Genomic DNA, 21,182 nt, shown 5'->3' with positions numbered 1-21,182 from the left:
CATGGTGTATTTGCAAAACATAACTGCACACAATGCGCCCTTCCCTGATCCATAATGTGGTACTGTAAACTGCCAGCCAAAGGCTTTGTGCTGCAGGGAATCCGCCTACTTGTCCCAAGGACACAATAAACATGAACTTTTATTGGCCTTGTTCTCAAACAATATGTGCTGGGAATCGGGCTTTAGGAATTAAACGCCTCTGTGGCATGCCAAAAACCATACAAAACGTTAAAACAGCAAACTAAAAAAATCATTGAATTATCAGAGGAAATTACCGCATTTGGGTATTTTCCATCTATCTTCGATGTGTAGAGATGCGAAGTCTCAGGTATTTTAAGTGATGCATTCAGACAATTGTAGTTATATAGTGGAAAGAAAATTGTACTTCTCTATTCTTTCCTTCTATTATTTCAAATATAACCTTAAAAATGCTGCTAACTGAAAGGAAAAGAATGAGGACTGGGTAAAGGTGCCCCAAATGACAAGACATACAACTTCCCTGTGCATCCATAATGCAGAGGCTTTAATAGCCCTAATGCACTACACTCGGAGTGCGCCACTCATGCTCCCATGGGGTCCACCGCCCTCCATCTGCGCTGATAGGGGTCCTAGGGTAAAGTCTGTTGCACAGCACCCTGTTTTGCATCAATGTACAGCACTGTGTCGTGAACTGCAAACCGGTAACCATCACTGCTGCTCAGGGTCGGATTGGCAAGGCGGGCATTCGGGAAACGGCCGAAGGGCCGTTGTCTCAGTGCCCTCTGTGGGCCGGTTTTTTTCTCCCCTTTTTCAGTTCACAGAGAGTGCTCTCTGCTATCTGCTCTCTGTGAACTTGGGAAGGGGAGAAAAAAAAACGGCCCACAGAGCGCACGGAAACAGAGACAGAAATGAAAGCGCTTCACTGTGTGCCATGCAGTGATTATTAGCTGTGGCCTCACTTCACCCCCTGCCCCTGAAAAGCAATCACGCCAAGGGTGGGCTGGGGAGCGGTGATTGTCTGCGAAAATCGGCCTCCCTGGGGGCCAGGTGTTGCTCAGGCCTTGAGCCATTTCCACCTCGGCCCCCCTGGGGCCCACGCAGCCGAGAAACGGTGTTAATCTTAACACCTCGCCCACAGCCCCTCAGATTCAGGGCACAGTGGGCGAGGAAGAATGGGTCTGGCTGTGGGGGCTAGGTGATGTTTTGAACTCCCACCATCTTCACCTCAGCCTTCCCCTGTCTACCATTGTGCTCCCCTGCCAAGACATTGCCCTGGGGCCTGGAGGGCTGGGGAGGGTTGATTAATTTACTAATTGCAGGGGCCATACTGCTGTTCATGTGCTCTTGAGCTAAGTAGGTTAGTAATAGCAGGGGCTTCCCTTCTTTTCAGGTGCTCCTGCACTGAAGTTCTTGAATAATTTTGTGACAGAAAGGGGCCTTGCTGTTTTTTTAGTTGCTCAGCATGTAGGCCATTGTCACCTTGGGCCTGTGTCCTGCGCAAGAACAGTATCCTCCCACTTTCATTCCTTATCTTTGCATAGGCATAGGTGGCCTAACGCCAGAGTTGCAGAGATGGGGATTCAAGTTTGAATCCCAGGGTCTGCTCAACAGCCTGTGATTCTGGGCAGATCACTTCCTCGCCCAGGCCCTTAAATAAAAAATCAGATCATGTGTACTGTAATTGGTACTCATGAATAGAACTCAAATAGCCTTTGTCTTGGGCTGAATTTACACTACATAAAACTGTCAAATGGTAAGAAAATTATCAAAAATAACCATTTGTTCATGCTTTATGGTTCTGCAAAGGGACCATGATAATTAAAGAGGACACTTTATAAAAACATGTCCATATTTTTAACACAGCTTTTCCGATACAAAATTTCCATTTCATTCCCCTTAGTGCTTCACTGTCTGGTTGTCTTATGCTGTGGAGGCTGCGCTCTGACCCCTAAGTCATTCGGCACCTCTTGCTGAGTGCACCATTCTACTTCTATGTTCTTTTTGTTATTCTGGGAGAGTCTAAGCTTGCCCTAAGATAACATTTCATAGTATTCATAATTTCCAGTGACTCCCTCCTCAATGGGGGATCTTGTTGGCTGATGTTTATGGCCTTCCTTTCCCTCCCCAGCTCCTGGTTTCGTATCTTAATCAGATCATGTGATCCTAGGCAATTGTTTTATTTCACTCTCCATGGCCCAGACTTTAAGGCAGCAACAGATATGAATAAAACTGTGTTTTTTGTATATAGACATCACCTGCTGACTGTGAAATAAATGTATGACTAGATTGTACAGATACATTTTTTCAGCATTCTTTACACCCCAGACTGCCTTTTCCTCGTTTGTGAATTCTTACTTTTGTTATTACATGTTCTATTACCAGAGATTCCAGTCTTACCCTTTCTCCTTGACTTTGTACTAGATTTCTGGTTTATGTGATGATTAGAGTCTAGGACATAGCTGGTTAGGAAAGAGTATCCAACGACATTGTGCAGGGCGTTAAGACTGCAAGTAAGTATTCAGTTATCTGAACTGCAGTGCTCCTAGTCTTTACCAATGTTACTTGCTCTGTATGCTTTAAAAGGCTTAATTTACTAAATATTTGTCTACAAATTAGACCTCAAAGAGTAACCAAATGGTGTTTCATGAAAGGGCATGCCCCTCGAATGTGGGCCACGCCCCTTAAATATAAGCCACGCCCCTTAAATGTAGACCACACCCCTTAAATGTAGGCCACGCCCCCTTAATGTGGGCCACTTTTTCGTCAGTGCCCGGGCCAAATTATGATCCCAATCCGACCCTGCTGCTGCTGCGTGCGCGTCGGAGCCGCAGGTTTGTGAGATCAGTGTAACCTCTGCCCAGGCTTTGGGTGTGCTTGCGTACACGTACGCGGTGTCTCAGTGCAAGCACTATACAAAAGTCAAATCGATTGGCATCGTCAGTCTGTAGTATGAGACCAGTCAGCATCTTGGCCACATGCGGCCGTTTGCTACATGGCCTCCGTTGTGGGAAGCAGCAGACAATGGTGCTGCAGCTATACCAGTGGCCAGTCAGGGAACGCCACCAGGTGAGGCAACGGGAGTTACAATATTGTAATCTACAGGCAGAAGTATGATCTCAAGCCCTTAACACAATGCTTTTCTACGGCACGTGCATCACATGGGATGAGGAGTCCGCCACGAAGTGCAATGTCTCTTGGCCTGGTATCATTCCCTTTGTAACATAGCTCGCCAAGAAGTAACTCTTTGAAGACTGGCTTCGCAGCTCTATAAACTGCGACGATCCAGAGGGCGGGCACACTTCAGCCTCATCATTCATCCATCACTGTGACCTTCACACAGAACGACTTAGCAGGTACACTAACCCGCTGAGTTATATTTGAACCGCACCAATAAACGTGCAGGTACATACACATATGTAGCAGGTGCATTAACCCCGAGTGCTCTTACCGTCTTCAAATGACGCCCACATTACCCAGTCCGTCCCTGGCACCGGCTCAATTCACGGACTTGGGAGCTCAGCTCGACTGCCATGAAGCTGAATAGATACGGCACATGCTCATCGCCCGGGCTACGCCACCATCGTTCCTACTGGCCACGTTCAGTGGCACCCCGCCCACACCTTCACGTGCCAGGAAAGAATACCAACGGAACGCTGGGAGTTATGGTCTTGGAAGAAACGGGAACGTGGTTAAATGGCGGGAGGCGATCACAATAAAATCATGTGTGGAGTGTGTGTGTGTGGGGGGGGGGGGGATTGGAGGTAATCCGCCTCCTGTACCTATGTGCTTATGCCATACATTTCTGGTTAAATCCTTACACAATAGATCAGTGGGCTAATGCACTGATCGGTGGCCAGCACTGGTAAATCACAAACTGAACAAGTTAATTTGGGGGTTAGTGCACTTGTTGCAGGCATTTGTCTGCACATGGCAAGTCGCAATCCCAGCCAGTTATAGGGGGGGGGGGGGGGCCTCGTCATGCAACTACGAATGAGAGCGAAGGGGGGAGGGCAGAAATGTGTCTGCGTGTGCCGGTTCAACTTCGGTAAATTGTGTATGAAGCCCAGAAAAGGGAAGCTTAGTTCTTCACAGAAGGGAAACCAACGATTTCCCAGGACGACGTCTCTTTTCCTCATTTCCTTCTCTCGTAAACTACCCTGTGTATAGATGAAGGTTGAGTGACTACTTGTAAAGCAAAATAAAAAAATCAGACGGTTCCTGGAAGGAGCCTGGCTATGCATCCTTCACGTCGAGGATCAGTCACTTCCAGGAACAACCCCCCCACCCCCCACCCCCCCGGGTTCGGGTGGAAGCATGCACAAAAACAGGCGAGTACATTATGTCGCAAGACTTCAGTTATGCAAGGCTCAGAGGAACGTGAGGAATCGGGCATACATTATAATCTGTGTCAGAAATAAAGAGACAGAAGCAGCTTTTAATTGGAAGCCCAACCTACTCTAACCCATTCGAAACCATATCTCCCATCCTAAACCTTTCACATACAAATCCGTGATTTCAGATGCGTTAGTCGGCAATGGTAGCAAACAACCTACAATACCCAGACTGCATTAGGCTACAGCTGAAAAGTCCAGGAATGGAAACAAGTTCTGTTGTGACCTAGCTGGTCACCCTGTTCAAAAATTTGGCTTCCTGGTTGACAGGGGTGACTACCTGATGTAAATAAATGGAAGATCCACAGGTACAGGTAAGCTTTGGATAAGCTTTATTGCAGCACAGAGATAGTAGGTCAGCTCCTCGTCCAACCAGAGCTCCAACTGCCAACCAGGCGAAGGAGCGCTCCAGAATACAGAACACAAGGAGGGATCTAGAGTGCTAGCCCAAGGAAGGAGCAAAGCACTGTACAACATATCTCCCCTCCTTGCAATGAAAAGAAACACAGGAACAAAAAGGAAAAAGAAACACTAATGCACATAGTCATTCAAATACATGGGTGGGCGGCGGGAGCGAGAGCTCCTCAGGCAGACATCAGCTAAGGAAGAGGAAGGAGGAGCAGGAGTACAAGGTACAGAAGGAGAAGCAAGAGAAGCAGAACCGAAATCAAGCACAGAACTATTGTGATAAGTAGACAAGGAAGTGAAGGCATCACCACCACCCACCTCCCCCCGATTAGCTGACAAGGGAATGGGAGAAGAAGGACTACCAGAGGACAATAAGTAACCATTACAGCCATCCACTTTGGCAGGAGACAGGTCATCAGAAGAAGAATCTTTACGTTTCTGGTAGAAAGCTACCCTCCGGTAATTCCAACTCTCACCATTGGCTAATACAATGAAGTTGGGAAAAACTTTCCTGACTTTGTAGGGGCCTCTAAACTTGCTAAGACCCTTAGTAAGTCTGCCCGGCTTAACCTTGACCAAGTCGCCCACGGAAATGGGCAAGGAGGCACTGTCATGGATTAAGGGAATTTCACTGCTAGAACTCAGCCAAGAAGGGGTCAATTTGCTCACTGGTGTGAGACCATGCATTAGCTCAAAAGGAGACTTTTCACCAGACTTATGGGGTGTGGAGCGATAAGCCCAGACCAATTCCTGGACACGCTCATCAGAAAAACAGCCAGACTCCACAAACATCTGAATCACACCCTTAATGAGGCTATTCACCCTTTCACAAAGGCCGTTGCCCTGTGGGTTGTAAAGACTCGTCTTCTGATGCCTGATACCACAACCATTAACAAAAGAAGTCATTTTTGAGGACGTGAGTTGAGTCCCGTTGTCTGAAATGAGAACAGAAGGGTACCCTTCGTTGTTAAAAATGCCCCTCAAAAACTTAATGGTAGCATCTGTAGTGATTTCCTTTACAAACTGTACACACAGCCATTTTGAAAAACAGTCGATAAGAACGATTGCAAACCGGTGATCAGTAGGAAGCTCACACATGGGGCCTATGAAGTCTATGCATACACTATGCCAGGGAGTATTCTCAAAGGTAATCTTGTGAGTGGAGTGGGAGCCTAAAACTTTGAGGCGCTTCTCACCCTCCTTACAAAAACTACACCTCAACACGCAATCCACTGCGTCATTATCAATAGAGGGCCACCAAAAGTTCAATTTGACACGACGTTGCGTGAGGCTTTGACCCAAGTGTCCCTCATGGGCCAAGTCTAGAATTCTCTTTCTTAACAGAACAGGGGGAACAAAACGATCACCTCGCATTAGAACATCTTTTCCTTCTAAAGAAAGTTCATCCAAAATTTTTAGAAAGGGTCTGACGGAAGGACTAACAGTGCTTTCTCTCCTAGCACCATTAGAAATGAGACTGATAACGGCCTTCAAAGTCAGATCCTCCTCCATACCCTTGGACCAGTCATCACGGGTAAATGTGCCACCACCTACTGACAAGACATCCTCCATAACAGCAACTGCAAGGTCGTCGGACTTGACTTCAGAACTACAGTCAGGGGAAGGCATAGGGAGCCTAGACAGACAATCCGCTTGGATGTTTTTCCACCCATGAATAAATTCAATCTCGCACTGAAAGTCTTGCAAACGAGAAGCTAGTCTCGCCAACCTGGGAGAACCCTTACCAGCTCCACCAGGAGCTAGGACGTTGACAAGGGGTTTGTGGTCGGTACGTAAAACAAACTTGTAACCCCACAAGTAGGTTCGAAAGTAACTTGTACCCCAGACCGCGGCAAGAGCTTCACGCTCTATTACCGAGTAGTTAGACTCAGAAGAGGACAAAGGTCTAGATGCGAATGCAATTGTCTTTTCAACACCACCATGTTTCTGTAAAAGAACAGCGCCCAAACCAATGGCACTTGCGTCCACCATCAAGACGGAGGACCGAGTAGTGTCAAAAGGGGTGAGGACGTTAGCAGATTTGAGCTCCCTTTTTATCAATTTAAAACAGGATTCGTGTTCAGAGGTCCAGCTAAACTTGACACCATTTTTAAGTAAAGATCTAAGAGAAGCTGTCTTGGAAGCAAAATCTCTTACAAATTTCGAGTAGAACTCGATTAAGCCCATAAAGGACCGAAGTTGATCCTTATCAACTGGGGAGGGTGCTAGCTCAATAGCTTCAATTAAATTCTTTTTAGGTTTAATGCCATCCTCTGACAAACAAAAACCTAAGTATTCTATCTCTTTCAATAGGAAGGCACACTTCTCTTTTCTCAAGGTTAACCCAGCCTCATCTACTCTACGTAACACATCATGTAAAATTTTGTTGTGTTCCTGTAATGAACTACCATAAATCAAGATATCGTCTTGAAAAAATAGCACCTTATCAAGACCCTTAAAGACTTCAGAGACAAGTCTCTGGAATACGCTAGCAGCTGAGACTAGCCCAAAAGGTAGTCTAGTGAATTGGAATGTGCCTTCACTGGTGATAAATGCAGTTAAGTGCTTTGAGTTATCATCAAGACAAATTTGGTGGTAGGCGTGTTTGAGGTCCAACTTACTAAAGAACCTTGCTCCTCTAAGGGTTGATACCAATTCGCCAATGTTGGGGAGGGGAAACACGTCGGCTACCACACACTTATTAAGAGAACGAAGATCCACACAGAACCTGATCTTGTTGTCCGGTTTCTGTGAGATCACAACAGGCGAAATCCAAGGTGATGCTTCATTGGGCTCGATGATACCCCCTTGGAGCATTTCCTCAAGAGTAGCCTTAACCTCATCTCGTAAAGCAAAGGGCACCCTTCTTACTTTGTGTTGTAGGGATTACGCGAAGAAGGTAAACGCTTACTGTTATTGCAGTTGATGATCTGTGATGAATGGCTGATGCTTACTGCTTCATCACACTCGTTTCTAATTCTTCATCACACTCGTTTCTAACAATGCCCAAAGTGAGGAACTGCACCAAATTAAGTTTTAAAAACGTTGTCTGCATTTATACGCACTCCGGTGACACTTACACCTGTGTGAAGGTTTCGCGTTTCTAAGCGTGAGCGCGAAAGTCTTATGTTCCCCGGCGTGTAACCAGGGTAACAGTAAAGCCGTCAAAATGGCCGACAACGTCGTGACGTCGTGCGTGAGCGTCACACGTCAGACGTTCCGTGTCGTCAACCACAACGTGAATTTGTACGGCCTTCAAAGACGCGCTCAGTGACGTAGCGTTGCCAAGCAACTCACCGACAAAGGAAGTTGGTTCAGGTGACGTTGCTGCTTGCGATGATCGAGTTGCTAGGAGACGCGTTGCAGGAGAGTAGACGTTGGTAGAGATGACGTCAACGCTGTGCCGCGAACAGAAAATCGGCGTAAATTACAGCAAATTGATCACCTCGAAGTCGCTGTCACTGAGAAGACGGAGGCAATACTCCGCATTAACGCTGTGTCTCACGCGTGGATTCTTGAGGGAGCTGAGACGCTACTTCTCTGGAAAACAACTTCAGGCTGCAGCATACACAGGAAACAATGGTCGGACTTCTCACCAACTCAAGTCGCCAAATGATGTAAATAAATGGAAGATCCACAGGTACAGGTAAGCTTTGGATAAGCTTTATTGCAGCACAGAGATAGTAGGTCAGCTCCTCGTCCAACCAGAGCTCCAACTGCCAACCAAGCGAAGGAGCGCTCCAGAATACAGAACACAAGGAGGGATCTAGAGTGCTAGCCCAAGGAAGGAGCAAAGCACTGTACAACACTACCCTTCTTAAGCCACAATCACAGTAAGGGTGAACCATAAAAAGGCACTAAATTCCTCAGGTAGCTTTGCACAAAAGCAGTCAGGCTTAACAAGGAGGCAACGTGTAAAGTATTTATGCACCACTCAAACATTAATGAAGATTAAAAAAACTCACTAAAAATACACAAAATCTCCGGCGGGCACAGGCGGCGGTGGATGCCATGGGGGCCCGGGACGAACAGGCAGCACTCCTGCTTGCGGATATGGACAGGGCCTTTGACTCTGTAAGTTGGGCATACCTGTTTGCACTCTTGCCCCGCCTCAACCTGGGCCCGGTCTTCCTATCGTACTTGAAGTTGCTATACACCAATGTCACGGCCTCGGTCCGGGTGGCCGGTGCCACGTCCGGGCGCTTTCAGATTGGTCGGGGGACCCGACAAGGTTGCCCACTGTCCCCGTACCTGTTTGCCCTGGCGATGGAGCCCCTGGCATCTCAGGTGCGTGCTGATGCACAGATACGCGGGTTTGTGTGGAGTGGGGAACTGGTGGATAGAATTGCACTATATGCGGACGATATCCTCTTTTTCCTCACGGACCTGCAGCACTCAGGACCCCGGGTTCTGGAGGTCATGCGCGTCTTTGGCGAGGTCTCTGGCCTTCGGCTCAATCTCCACAAATCGACCCTATGGGTGCTGGGCGGCGGGGTTGTGGCAGACCCCTGGGCGGCAGGACTGTGCGTGGCTACGGATGGGCTGAAGTACCTCAGCGTCTTTCTCTCGGAGTCGCGCGCCGTCGCTTGGGACTGTGGTATCCTGCCAGTGTGGGAACGGGTCCAGGCCGATATCAAATCATGGTCCAGGATGCCTCTCACTATCTTTGGGAGATCGGCCATCTTCAAAATGGTGGCGCTCCCACGTCTGTTGTACCAGCTACAAAACTTCCCCTACCCTATTGGCACGCAGTGATTTCGCCAGGTTAATTCGGCGCTAGGCCGTTTTCTGTGGGCTGGTGGTGCGGCCAGAGTGGCGTTGAAGACATGCTTCCTGTCTACCTATTGCGGGGGCCTGGCCACTTCTGATCTCCTATCTTACTACCAGGCTTCTCAACTACTTGTCCTTAACGAGTGGTGGTATAGTGACAGGGGAGACCCGGCCTATGCATTGGAGCGATCGCTTATGGGCGATAACACGCTACACACCATTTTATACTCAGCCCGCTTGCGACGTGCACTGCCGTCGGTCACGAGAGTGGTCTTTGCAGTGTGGAGACAGGCCCTACGCCGCATGGGTTGGTGGGGCAAATTGACGGCGGAGACGCCGCTATGGCATGATGGCCTGCTCCCGGAGCTTTCGACACTGGCCGGATTTGAGGGTTGGGAGGCAATTGGTATCTCGCTACTGGGCCAGGTGATGTCTGGCACTACCCTTAAATATTTTCAGGAACTTCGCACGGAGTTCCAAATGCCTCAGTCCCAGTTTTTCCGCTATTTACAACTGCGCCACGCCCTCACCCCGAGCATTGCCCATCTGGACTCTCTTCCGGAGTTTAGCCCGGTTGAGGCGAAGGTCTTTATGGGGGATTTGGGGGATAGAAAGGTCTCCTGTATCTACCAGACACTGGTCACTCACTGCTCCTCCACCCTACTCTCTCTTCGGGCGGCATGGGAAGTGGATGTGGGCCCCCTGGATGAGGACGATTGGAGGGAGGCCCTAGAATCTCTGCGTGGGACCGCTATCGCTGTACGACTCCGGCTTATCCAATTCAAATACCTGCACAGGGCCTACTACACCCGTGAACGATTGTGGAAAGCTGGGTTGATTGAATCCCCGGAATGCCTGCGCTGTGGAGCTGTGCCTGGATCCCTGTTGCATACTGTGTGGTTGTGTGCTCGATTGTCTGGCTTTTGGAGAGGTGTGTGGAGCTGTTTATCCGAGGTCCTGGATTGGGATCTTCCCCGCACTCACCGGCTGGGGTTGCTGCATGTTATGGAGGGCATTGGTGGGAACATCTATAAACGCCACCTGCTGCTTTTGGGGCTTGTTGTTGCCAAACGGGATCTGGCCCGGGCGTGGAAGGGAGTGAGGGCCCACGCCCCTTGTCTGCGTGGAAAGCAGGATTGGACTACTATATGGGACTTGAGAAACCGATCTTTGAGGCGCGGGGCTGCCCACGCAAACACTACAAAATCTGGAAGCGGTGGGCCGACTACAGAGGGCTATCGCTGGATCCCCCGGCGGAACGGGAAGCGGACATTTGATTGTACTGACATTGTTGGCCTGATTCTGCGACACACCTGTCGCACTACACCTACAACCTTTACTTGCTGCTACATGTACACGTGCGTGGGGGAGGGGGGATGGGGGGTGGTTCTGGGAACGGGGGAGTTTGGGGAGTTGGCGGGGTAGGGTGGGCTAGGGGTTAATTCATATTGAGCCTATTTTCGGTGCCTGATTGAACATTTGCTACACATCTGATGCATTGTGTCTTCACTGTTGGTGGTGATCTCCGATCTGTGGGGTGCCACGATTTTATTGTCTGCTTTGCTCAATAAAATTCGTTGTGAAAAAAAATACACAAAATCCCCCCCCCCAAAAAAATCCCACACCAACTTAGGACAAGCATTGGCTAAACCAGTAGGTCTAGCGTAATCCACCAGCCTTTTATCAATTCTTGCATGGCTGTTGCAAAAACATATTGATTGGGATGTATATATTGACCAAACAATACCTTTTTTATATATATATATATATACATACACACACACACACATATATATATATTCACTGAAAAAACCATAGGTTTCACACCAGTTATAGTTAGCTGGAAATTTTACTGATATAAAACCATTGAAATTCCCACGTTATAGTTAGTCGGACTCACTATAACTTGCGCGTGCAATGCACTGCTGATGACATCACATATTACATCACTCATGACATGGTCAGTGACATCACTCATGACATCACTGATGACACCATCCAGTGAATATGTGTCTTTCTGAAAAATAAATATTAGTGAGTTATGTTTAAATATTTAAATACATATATTAGTGTTTCACTTTGTGTATAAGTGACTACATGTGTTGATAAGTAGCTACATGCGTATGTATATGGGTTATTTGATATTTTTATTAGTATCACTATGAGTGTCTATATGGTTTGGTGGGGGTATTACTTAGCACATAGATGCATGAGTGACTGACTCTTTGTTTGTATGTGTTTTGAAGACAGCATATGTACAGGACTGTATGGGTGGATGAGTGTCTATATGTGTTTGTTAGTGAGTGAATGACTGTCTCACTAGTGTCTTTATCAGTAACTACATATGTTTTAATCTAGTATATATGAATATTGATGTATATAAGTGAGTATATGTGAGAGTAAGAGATTGTAAGATTTCCTGTTTAAATAAGTATGTGTTTCTATAAGTGATTGTTTAAGAGAATAAATATGTGTAATTTTCAATAAAAGTAAGGTGGAAGTGTGTGTATAACTCTATATTCAAATAAATGGTTGTTCAATAGTTTATTTGCACGTGTGAATATGTGTGTGAGTAACTTTTGGATGAATGTCGGTGTGTAACAGGATGTATAGGTGTATCTCTTCATATGATGAGTGAGTATATGTATGAGTGACTATATAGAACTGTTGGTGAATGAGTGGATGTGTATATAGATAGTGGAAGTACAGAATTGCTTGTTGTAACTGATATAGGTATGTCCATTTTTTAAAAATTTCAGTTTCTATTTTTGAATATGTGTCTCAAGGGTTACTTTACACTGAGAGGAGGTCTGTGACTGTGTCACAAGGATGGTGTCATCAGTGATGTCATGAGTGATGTCACTGACCATGTCATGAGTGATGTAATATGTGATGTCATCAGCAGTGCATTGCACGCGCAAGTTATAGTGAGTCCGACTAACTATAACGTGGGAATTTCAATGGTTTTATATCAGTAAAATTTCCAGCTAACTATAACTGGTGTGAAACCTATGGTTTTTTCAGTGAATTTAATAGGTTTTTTAAATGCTAATTCCTAACTATAACTGGTGTGAAACCTATGGTTTTTTCAGTGAATTTCAAAGGTTTTTTTAATGCTAATTCCTAACTATAAGTTTCACTTTATAAATAAGACTGTTAGCACTCTAGTTGTTCTTTTTAACACTCTGGTACATTTTCTCATTGGGCTACAGTTGGGCTACATCTAGTTGAATTTTGGGCTACATTTTCAATTTTTGATCTCTGGTGGCCATCTTTGGGCTACATTGGGCTACTTTGGGCTACATTTGGGCTACATTTTGGCTCTAACATATATTAAGCCCAATGTAGCACAATACATATTTTTCTAAAGTTAATGTTTTTTACAAACCACTTCAGAATAGAGCTACCTGTCCCTACAATTTTCCCAATTTTTTTTTAAAAAATTATTTTGGGGAGCGCTCCCGGAGCGCGCCCCGGGGAGCGCCCCGAAAAGCGTATTTTTACAAAGCGCCCCGGGGCGCGCTCCGGGGAGCGTCCCGTAAGCGCCAATATCGCAAACGAAAACATAATCGTGACGTATCGCGTAGCCGCGACCGCGTGATACGCACGGCGTAAGCGCACCCGGAAGTACTCGAGCGAATACGATCGCACAACGTAAACTTCCGACGCGCTTACGCTGCGCGACCCGGGGCACGACCCGGGGCGCGCCCCCGGGCGCGTAGCGTAAGCGCGTCGGGTCATGTGAGCAGAAAATAACACTTTTCATTGGTTCATAACAGTTTTGGTTTCATAATGATGAAGCCCCTGGTCTTGTGACCTGAAAATAACACTTCTCATTGGTTCAGGACAGTTTTTTTTCTAAATGATGAAAGACCCCACCTTTTTTCCTTATTCTGACTTTGTCCTTTGACTGAGGAAGACCTGTTTGTTGCTCTGTCTACTTTTTTGCTCTTTGAGTAATATTTTGTACTATAAAATGGCTTCATTAGTAGCATCAGCTGGTGCATCTGCCCCACCACCACCACCACAACCACCAAGAGGACCAGCTCCAAATTATGTTGGTGGTCAAGAACAGGAGGAGGAAGAGGAAGAGGAAGAGGAGGAGGGGAGAAGAAGATGGCTGCCTGAAGAAAACACACCTTATAAACCCAAACCACACTTCATTTGGGAGTTTTTTTCAATTCCAGAGGGGAAAAAAAAGGTGAATGCGCCAAAAGTCACTTGCCTCATCTGCAATGATGAACTTTCACGGGGCAACCCAAATAAGAAATATTCTTTTGGTAACTATACCATGATTCGGCACATGACAAGAAAGCATCCAAACAACTACTCTCGTGCAGAGTTCCGGGAACTGGCCAGTAACCTCCCCCATTCATCAAGGACCCCCTCCCAAAGAAACCAACCCACTTCCTCGCAACCAGAAACATCTGAGGTGATGCCTTGCATTCAGCCGAGGTTTGCTGATTTTAAAATTACTTGCAAAGCTTGTGGCAAACTTATCTCCTATGGGGAACAAAGTGTGAAACTCATCGTCCTTGCAGGTGATAATCACAAGTGCCCCAAAAAGAAGTAATTTTTTGGGTTTTTTGTTTTTTTGCTCCAGTTGAGCCAGTTTCAATTCCCTTTTTTTGTTTCTCCCCCAAAAAAATACAAAAAAATATATAAAACTGTTTTGAAAAGCCAAAAAAAGTACAAAAAGTTCAAAAAACACAAAAAAAATATAAAACAACAAAAAGAAGAAAAAAAAAAGTTCTTTTTAGAACTACCTCCAATTTCTAAATCAAAACTTCATTTTTTAAACACTCTGTCACCTTTTTTCATCATAGTGCGCTCCCAGGGCCGCTCCCCGGTGCGCGCACCGTGCGCTTCCCCCGCGCAAAACGAAAAAAAAAAAATATTTTAAATGCCCCGCGGGGCCCTTTTATAGCCCCCACATCAAACCTAGGGGGTCAAAGGGGTCTATCCCTGACGCCTTATGGTCAGTTCCCACTTTGTTTTAGCCACCTCTTATGTCTCGATTTTACCGAGACACAAGATGGCGACCGCTCTGGACTGTTTCGAATGTTTACAGACACCCGAGAGCCAATCAGCTTTCCATGCGCACCTCGCGTGGCGCGCCTGGAGCGCTCCCCGGTGCGCGCACCGGTGCGCTGCTATAGATATATATATTTTTTTGAACCTAAATTACTCAAAATCCACTGGAGCACATATCTTGAGACATAGCAAAGGCACATCGGGCTACCAGTCCCTACAATTTTGCCAAGTTTGGTGGAAATCCATTCAGCCGTTCGGGCTAAAAGTGAAATCGACCGCCCTATGGAAATTAACATGGGGAAAACGCGTTTTGGGACCCCCCTTTTATCTCGGCCCCCGCTAGACAAATCCCCCCCAAACTTTCAGGGAAGGACCGGAACGCCGCGAGGCCATTTTCAGGAAATTTTCAGGCAGATTCGTCAACCGGCGCAAAAGTTATTCCAAATAGAATTTTGAGATTTAACATTGAAAAAAATCCTAACTATAACTACCTACTGGCGACCGCCAGTAGGTAATATATATATATATATATATATATATATATATATATATATATATATACATATACACACACACATACAAACACCCTCCCCTCGAGACAAACATGTTTTTAGTTTTCAAAAAAGCACACATACAATAGCACTCTGAGGTTAACTACTTTGTATGTAGAGGTGCGCCTTGTGAAAGAATAGCATGCCTTAACTCATATTGGAGTCAGCCAATGGTTCAGGAGGGGTGAAGAGTTCCCCTTGATCAATGCTCGAGTAGGTAAAGAAAGAAAAGGAAGGCAAGAAAGAAGGGAAGAAAACCTGAGAAACAACAAATGAAAACAAGAAAGAATGATTGAAATAATGAAAGGGAAAGAAAGACAGCAGGCAAGAAAAAAGGAATGAAAACAAGAACGGAATGAAAGCAAGAAAGAAGGAATGACCGAAAGAAAAAAGTCAAGATAAAAAAGAATGAAGAAAAGAAAAAGAAAGAAGATAGTCGATTTACTAGAAGATCCTATCATGTATTGTGGATGGACTTTGCTTGACCATCGCTTTGGTGGTCAACGCGGCCTGTCATCGCTGTAGCGTGAAGTGCAGATCTTGCATTACCACACATTGCTGAGAGACAATGTAGCACAAACAGTCGGGTTTATTGGTGTTTTACGCTGCAGTCGTCACAGGTGGCAAAACTTCAGCGCAAACTGAAAAAGAAGGAGGTCAACTGAGGCCAGCCAAAGGTCCAGGACATGGTGAAGCACCTCTTGAGGTTCAGGAATTTACTCCAGTAGAAACCAATAGGGCTCAGGCAGATCAAGGTGCAGGTTCGGCAGGTCCAGTACAGCCAGCCAGGTGGGCAGTTGAAAGAGAGCTCTGGAGCTTGTTGTGCCCCTGTAACTCAGAACAGGAGGTCAGCCACCTGACCTTGGAGTCACTCTGCCTGGGGTGAAGGGAGCAGGTCCAGTCTTCCTTCTCAGAAAGCAAGGCAGGCTTCAAGCAGCAGGGAAGTCCTTCTTCTGTAGTGTTCACAGATCCAGGAGTGTACTGAAGAGCTGTCCCAAGGTTCCAATATTTATACTCAATGCCAGCTTTGAAGTAGGAGTAGATTCTTCTAGACCTCCCGCCATATCTGAATCAGGAATTTCCTTTCTTCTCCTGCCTAGGCCCCACGATATTTGAGGTGACAAAAGCCTGGAGTCAAGTTCTTTGTGAGTGTATTCAAGCAGCCCTTTGAAATGTAAGTGGGGCAGGGAAGAGCACCACCCCTCCCATCCTGCCAGGATGGTCTATCTGGCCAACACAGAGTCCCCCTTTGTCTCACTGTACAGGAGGAATACACAAAGGCTGTTAACTACACCTAGTCATGCGGCTCAGGACACAGTTTGCAGGCACCAAATGGTTAGGACAAGAAAATACCACTTTTCTAAAAGTGGCATTTTCAGAATTGTGACCTAAAATCCAACTTTACTATTAAAGAGGATTTAGATTTATAATATATTAGAGACCAATCATGACTTTTCTACCTGTTCCCAAACACTTCATCACTTATTAAATGTAATAAGGTAGTCCTTTGGTATCCTATGAGCGAGATAAACCTTACAGTAGGGATAAACTAATCTGAGACTTTTTCACTACCAGGACATGTAAAACTTAAAAGTGCATGTCCAACTTTTAAAAACACTGAAAAGGTCATGTAAGTGGGTGGCACAATAAGTGCTGAAGGCCCACAAATGCAAAAACAACAGTTTATGGACAGAAAGCAGAACAATGTCATAGATTCACTCCAGTACAGAGATCTGGGCCTAAATCCATCGTTTTTTAGCTCACCATGCCATTACAGTTTGAACCTAGCCATATGCAAATCAGTCTTGACCCTGTGCCCCATGGGAACAGTCCAGCCCGAACTGCCAAGCAAGGTCCTCCCTGGACTGGAAACAAGCATCCCAGGAACGGTTTCGGGTTTTCAGCCCCCATCAGCCAAAATAGCTTGATTCCAGTGGCATGGAGAGCACGAGACTCACGTCCGAGCATACCCGTCCCACTCAGGTGACAAATGCAAAAACAACAGTTGATGGACAGAATGCAGAACAATGTCATACATTCACCCCAGTACAGAGATCTGGGCCTAAATCCATAGTTTTTTTGCTCACCATGCCAGAAACCGGGCCCAGGATGCTCCCTTCCGGTCCAGGGAAGACATGGCTTGGCAGTTCGGGCTGGACTGTTCCCATCAGGCACAGGGTCAGACTGATTTGCATATGACCATGTCTGAACTGGGGTGGCAGAGTGAGCTAAAGAATGATGATGGATTAAACCCAGATCAGTTGACGGGGGGTGAGTGCTTGCAATGTTCAACACTCCGTCCATCATTCCTTTTGGTTTTGCTTTGAAGGCCCACAAATAGCATTTAATTTACAGGCCCTGGGTACATGCTGTAACACTTTACTAGGGATTTACTAGTAAACTTAATGTGCCAATCAGGTGTAGGCCAATTTTTTTCCATGTTTAAGGAGTGAGCACAAGCACTTTAGCTCTGGTTAGCAGTGGTAAAGTGCACAAAGTCCTAAAGGCAACAAAACAAATTTCAGCAAACAGGAGGGGGTAGCCAAAAGGTTTTGGGGGAAGACCATAGTAGGGCTGACCGATTTAACATCAGGGATTGAGTCAAGGAAGCTAATTTAGTGGACTGGTTCAAACTCCTGGAGAAAGTGGAGAAGTGAGAGAGTTTATATGTATATATATATGTATTTCCCCAGTCTTTTCAAAGAAGTCTGGCCACACTCACAAGTAAGACCTTTATAGACCTTTATCAAGGGTAGCCCATGATAATGGTCTATGTGAGACCGAAACGCGTAGGATATTTGTCTGAACCCTGCAAACTTGATCCAGTGGATTGTGCAATATCATTATCTACTTAGCGTGACTCGTGACTGCAGCCAGACCTCTTTGAAGTGACTGGAGAAATAATTTGGTTTTGCACCTCTGCAGAGCGCCACAGATATAAAAAAACAGAGTGAGCCGGGTGGGGGTGGGGGGGGGGGGGGGGAGTGAGGGGGGGGGTGTTATATATGTGGAGGACCCGATACTGGGGCAAGAAGTGAAAAAGAGACCAGAAATCACTGATAGAAAATATAAGTCCCCAAGAGATTATTTAGTGAGAAGTGAGTATGGAGGTACAGCCCCAAAGCAAACTTAGCTTTAACAGCGGGAGAGTTTTTATAAATGTACTAAGTGCAAGGCTTGTCAACATGGGGAAAACCTGTCACCATTGCAGACTACTTTTAAGAAAACCATAAAAATCGAAGGGGTTTTATCATGCAAATCAAGTTTTGTGGTCTACATTTTAAGGTGCCCGTGTAGGAAAGTATATGTAGGGAGTACTACACTACCTGTCCACAAAAGAATATTGCAGCATAGGAGGGCCATCATTAATAGGGATAGAAGCTATCCAATAGCAAGGCACTTCGAAAAAGAACATCTAAGTGACCCTACATCCATGACATACAGCTGTTTTGCTCAAGTGCCCAAGAGAAAGAGAGGAGGGGACAGGCAGAGAGAATTGAGGAAACTAGAAACCTTTTATATCCTCAAACTAGATGCTAAGGAACCAAATGGTTTTAATGTATCTGGTTTTAATCATGGTTATCACATGCCTGTATTAAATGAAATTTAATGTATTCCCGCAAAATATTTTCATCAGTAAGAGCAACACAAGATAAGTCAGTAATCTACTTTAAACAGAATCACAAGCGACAGAAGTAGTGTTGTATATGAATTTAGGACCCTAGTGTAATTTTCCCGATTCATGCCCATATATAGGTATAAAATCACCCTATCCTTATATAGGCATAGAAATCATAACCATATTTAGACTTAGCCCATGGAGTCCAAATACGTCATGGCTACTTCCACTAGTTCTGAAAATCCACAACGATTTCTTGGAAAAATCCGCCTTCAGCGGTCAGGGACTACCCCTTGCTTGAATATTAATTTATCCAAGAAATCATGGAGTTTTCAAAGAACTGAGTCTTTGATGGCGTTATTATGTCCAACCTTACGACAATCTCGGTACCTTCAAGGTATAAATATGCCCACACTTGCCCAGGAAAACACACAGTGGTTTGGAGCAGTTCGACTATCTACCTACACGACACAGCTCGCCGTAGCAAGTGCAGAAGGAAGCCGACCCCTCCAGCAGACGCCCTGAGAGACACTGTCTTTTCTCCTGCCGAGAAATCCAGCTACAGTGTTTCCAGGCTGCCCTTGCGGGTTGCTGGGAAATAGAGTTCTGAGAGAGAGATACAAGACCTCCTTCATTCTAAAACCAAGGTACGGAGCGGATTAGACCCTTAGAGAATTCTTGGAGAGATTCTTGAAAAGAATACTAAACTTAAGCTACACCTCACTTACTTCTTCCCTCGTACTAGACCTAGGTTAGGTACACTGGGGTAGGCGTATTTTAGAAGCACCAGTTGAGTACTTTTAGTTATTATTTATTAATGTATGTATTCTATGTTATATTTTATGGCTTAGAAACCATATCATGCTTTTACAGTATTATTTTATAATACTCTTCGTACTGTACGCATTGTACTTTGCAACCAGTATTACGATTGTAGCAGTTCATTTCTCCTGCAGGAGGCAGAAGACTGTTCAATAAATACTTTTATTGAAAACGCCAGTCTCTCTATTTCTCTGGACCTCTGGTGAAACGAAGCATGCACGATTGACTGAGTGAAATATCTATCTATTGTGTCCGCGACTCTAGAGATACGTTTCTTATTCTTGGGAAACAAAGTTGTCATGTTTATGCGGTTGTCAGAAACTAATACCTCTTGTGAATTCGAGAAAGTTTCTAGTGACCTCGGAGCTAGCTGGCACTCAAAATTAAGTCTAATATATTTGATAGAGACCTAGTCGACCTCAGTCCTACGTCTAAACTATAGTATATATTATTCCAATGCGCAGAGCCTATTGGGAATATAGGAACTACACTACATGGCGCCCAACGTTTGGTAAGGCAATAATTTAATGCTAGATACTAGAGTAACTCAGTTGTGCTTTTCACACAGACCCCTTTTTCCCGTAAAATACTCCAATAGACGTCTGAAGTGGGTGAAAGGGAAATATAGGCCAAAACTGAGTAGGACAAAAATCCTATGTATTAGTTTTTGGTTTGTTCAACGTTGAAGGATACAGTGTTCCCAAATATTGTGCACCTAATCTTAGTCTCCTTAAAACTTGTTCTGCAAACTTTCAGTCAACAAAATAATGAATAGTGACGAAGAATTAGCTAGAGCTGCTCAAGCAGTTTTAGACGACACAAGTCTCCAACAAAACGACGATGATGCTATAATCATCTCGGCAAAGGTAAGAAAAACCATAACTTACAAAATCATAAATAATGGAGTATCATCGAGAGGTGGTAAAGTAATCTTTGTTATAGAGGCTCATGAATATCGGTAGACAGAGGTATTCTACTCATGGATTCAGTTTCCTGCAGCAAATGCAGTAACACATGAGTTCTACTACTACAAAGTAGAGGAACCTCCAGCGGAATACGTTCCTTACGAGGACATTGAAATTCCATTAACTTACCAAGAGCATGGGGGGCGTGGCCAGCCAGGCAGCGAGATGGCCGCTCTGTGAGTGAGCTCCGCCGGCTGCATCATCTTATCCTGCATTTATCCTGCTCCATGAGCCCGTGGGTCCCTGCTCTATGTGTGGGTCGGCGGCGGACACCCAGCTGATCCTGCGACCAGAATTTGGGGCACGTCGGACACCGGGACGCAAGGCTGTGACCGTTGGAAATTCGGCCGGGCTGCGCGACCCCGAAGTCCCACTGCTGCGGAGCCCTGCCCCGGGCGCCACTGCCTACTACAGCCCGCGGATTGTGAGGCCTCTTGGTGCCCTGTGGGTGGAGACGTGCGGGCCCGTCCTCGGAAGAGCCGCTGTTCCAGGGCACACCAGTGAGTCACCGCTACACTGGGGAAGTGATCTGCGGCTCGGCTGACCCCGCAGGCGGCCCGGCGGCTCCCTCCTGAGCAGTGGACATCAGCAGGGCTCTCGAGGCGGATCCGCCATGTTGCCGGCGAGGCTGGCGTCTGGGGAG

At 45.9% G+C, this 21,182-nt stretch overlaps 1 protein-coding gene across 7 annotated transcripts in view; it reads right to left on the bottom strand.

The window, feature by feature from the left end:
* BCKDK (branched chain keto acid dehydrogenase kinase) overlaps nt 1-21,182 on the bottom strand; it is a 392,864-nt gene that overhangs the window by 276,551 nt on the left and 95,131 nt on the right. The window contains exon 1 of one of the 7 annotated variants that reach the window (XM_086932029.1): nt 3,428-3,570. The exons of the other annotated variants lie outside the window; for them this stretch is intronic. The gene's annotated coding sequence lies outside the window, so the exon portion shown is untranslated. Of the gene's footprint in view, nt 1-3,427; nt 3,571-21,182 lie in introns of those variants that run through there. 7 annotated transcript variants of the gene reach the window in all.

This window comes from Lissotriton vulgaris, chromosome 7, assembly GCF_964263255.1.
Source record: "Lissotriton vulgaris chromosome 7, aLisVul1.2, whole genome shotgun sequence".
Lineage (NCBI taxonomy): Eukaryota > Metazoa > Chordata > Amphibia > Caudata > Salamandridae > Lissotriton > Lissotriton vulgaris.
This window is presented reverse-complemented; position numbering and strand designations above follow the sequence as displayed.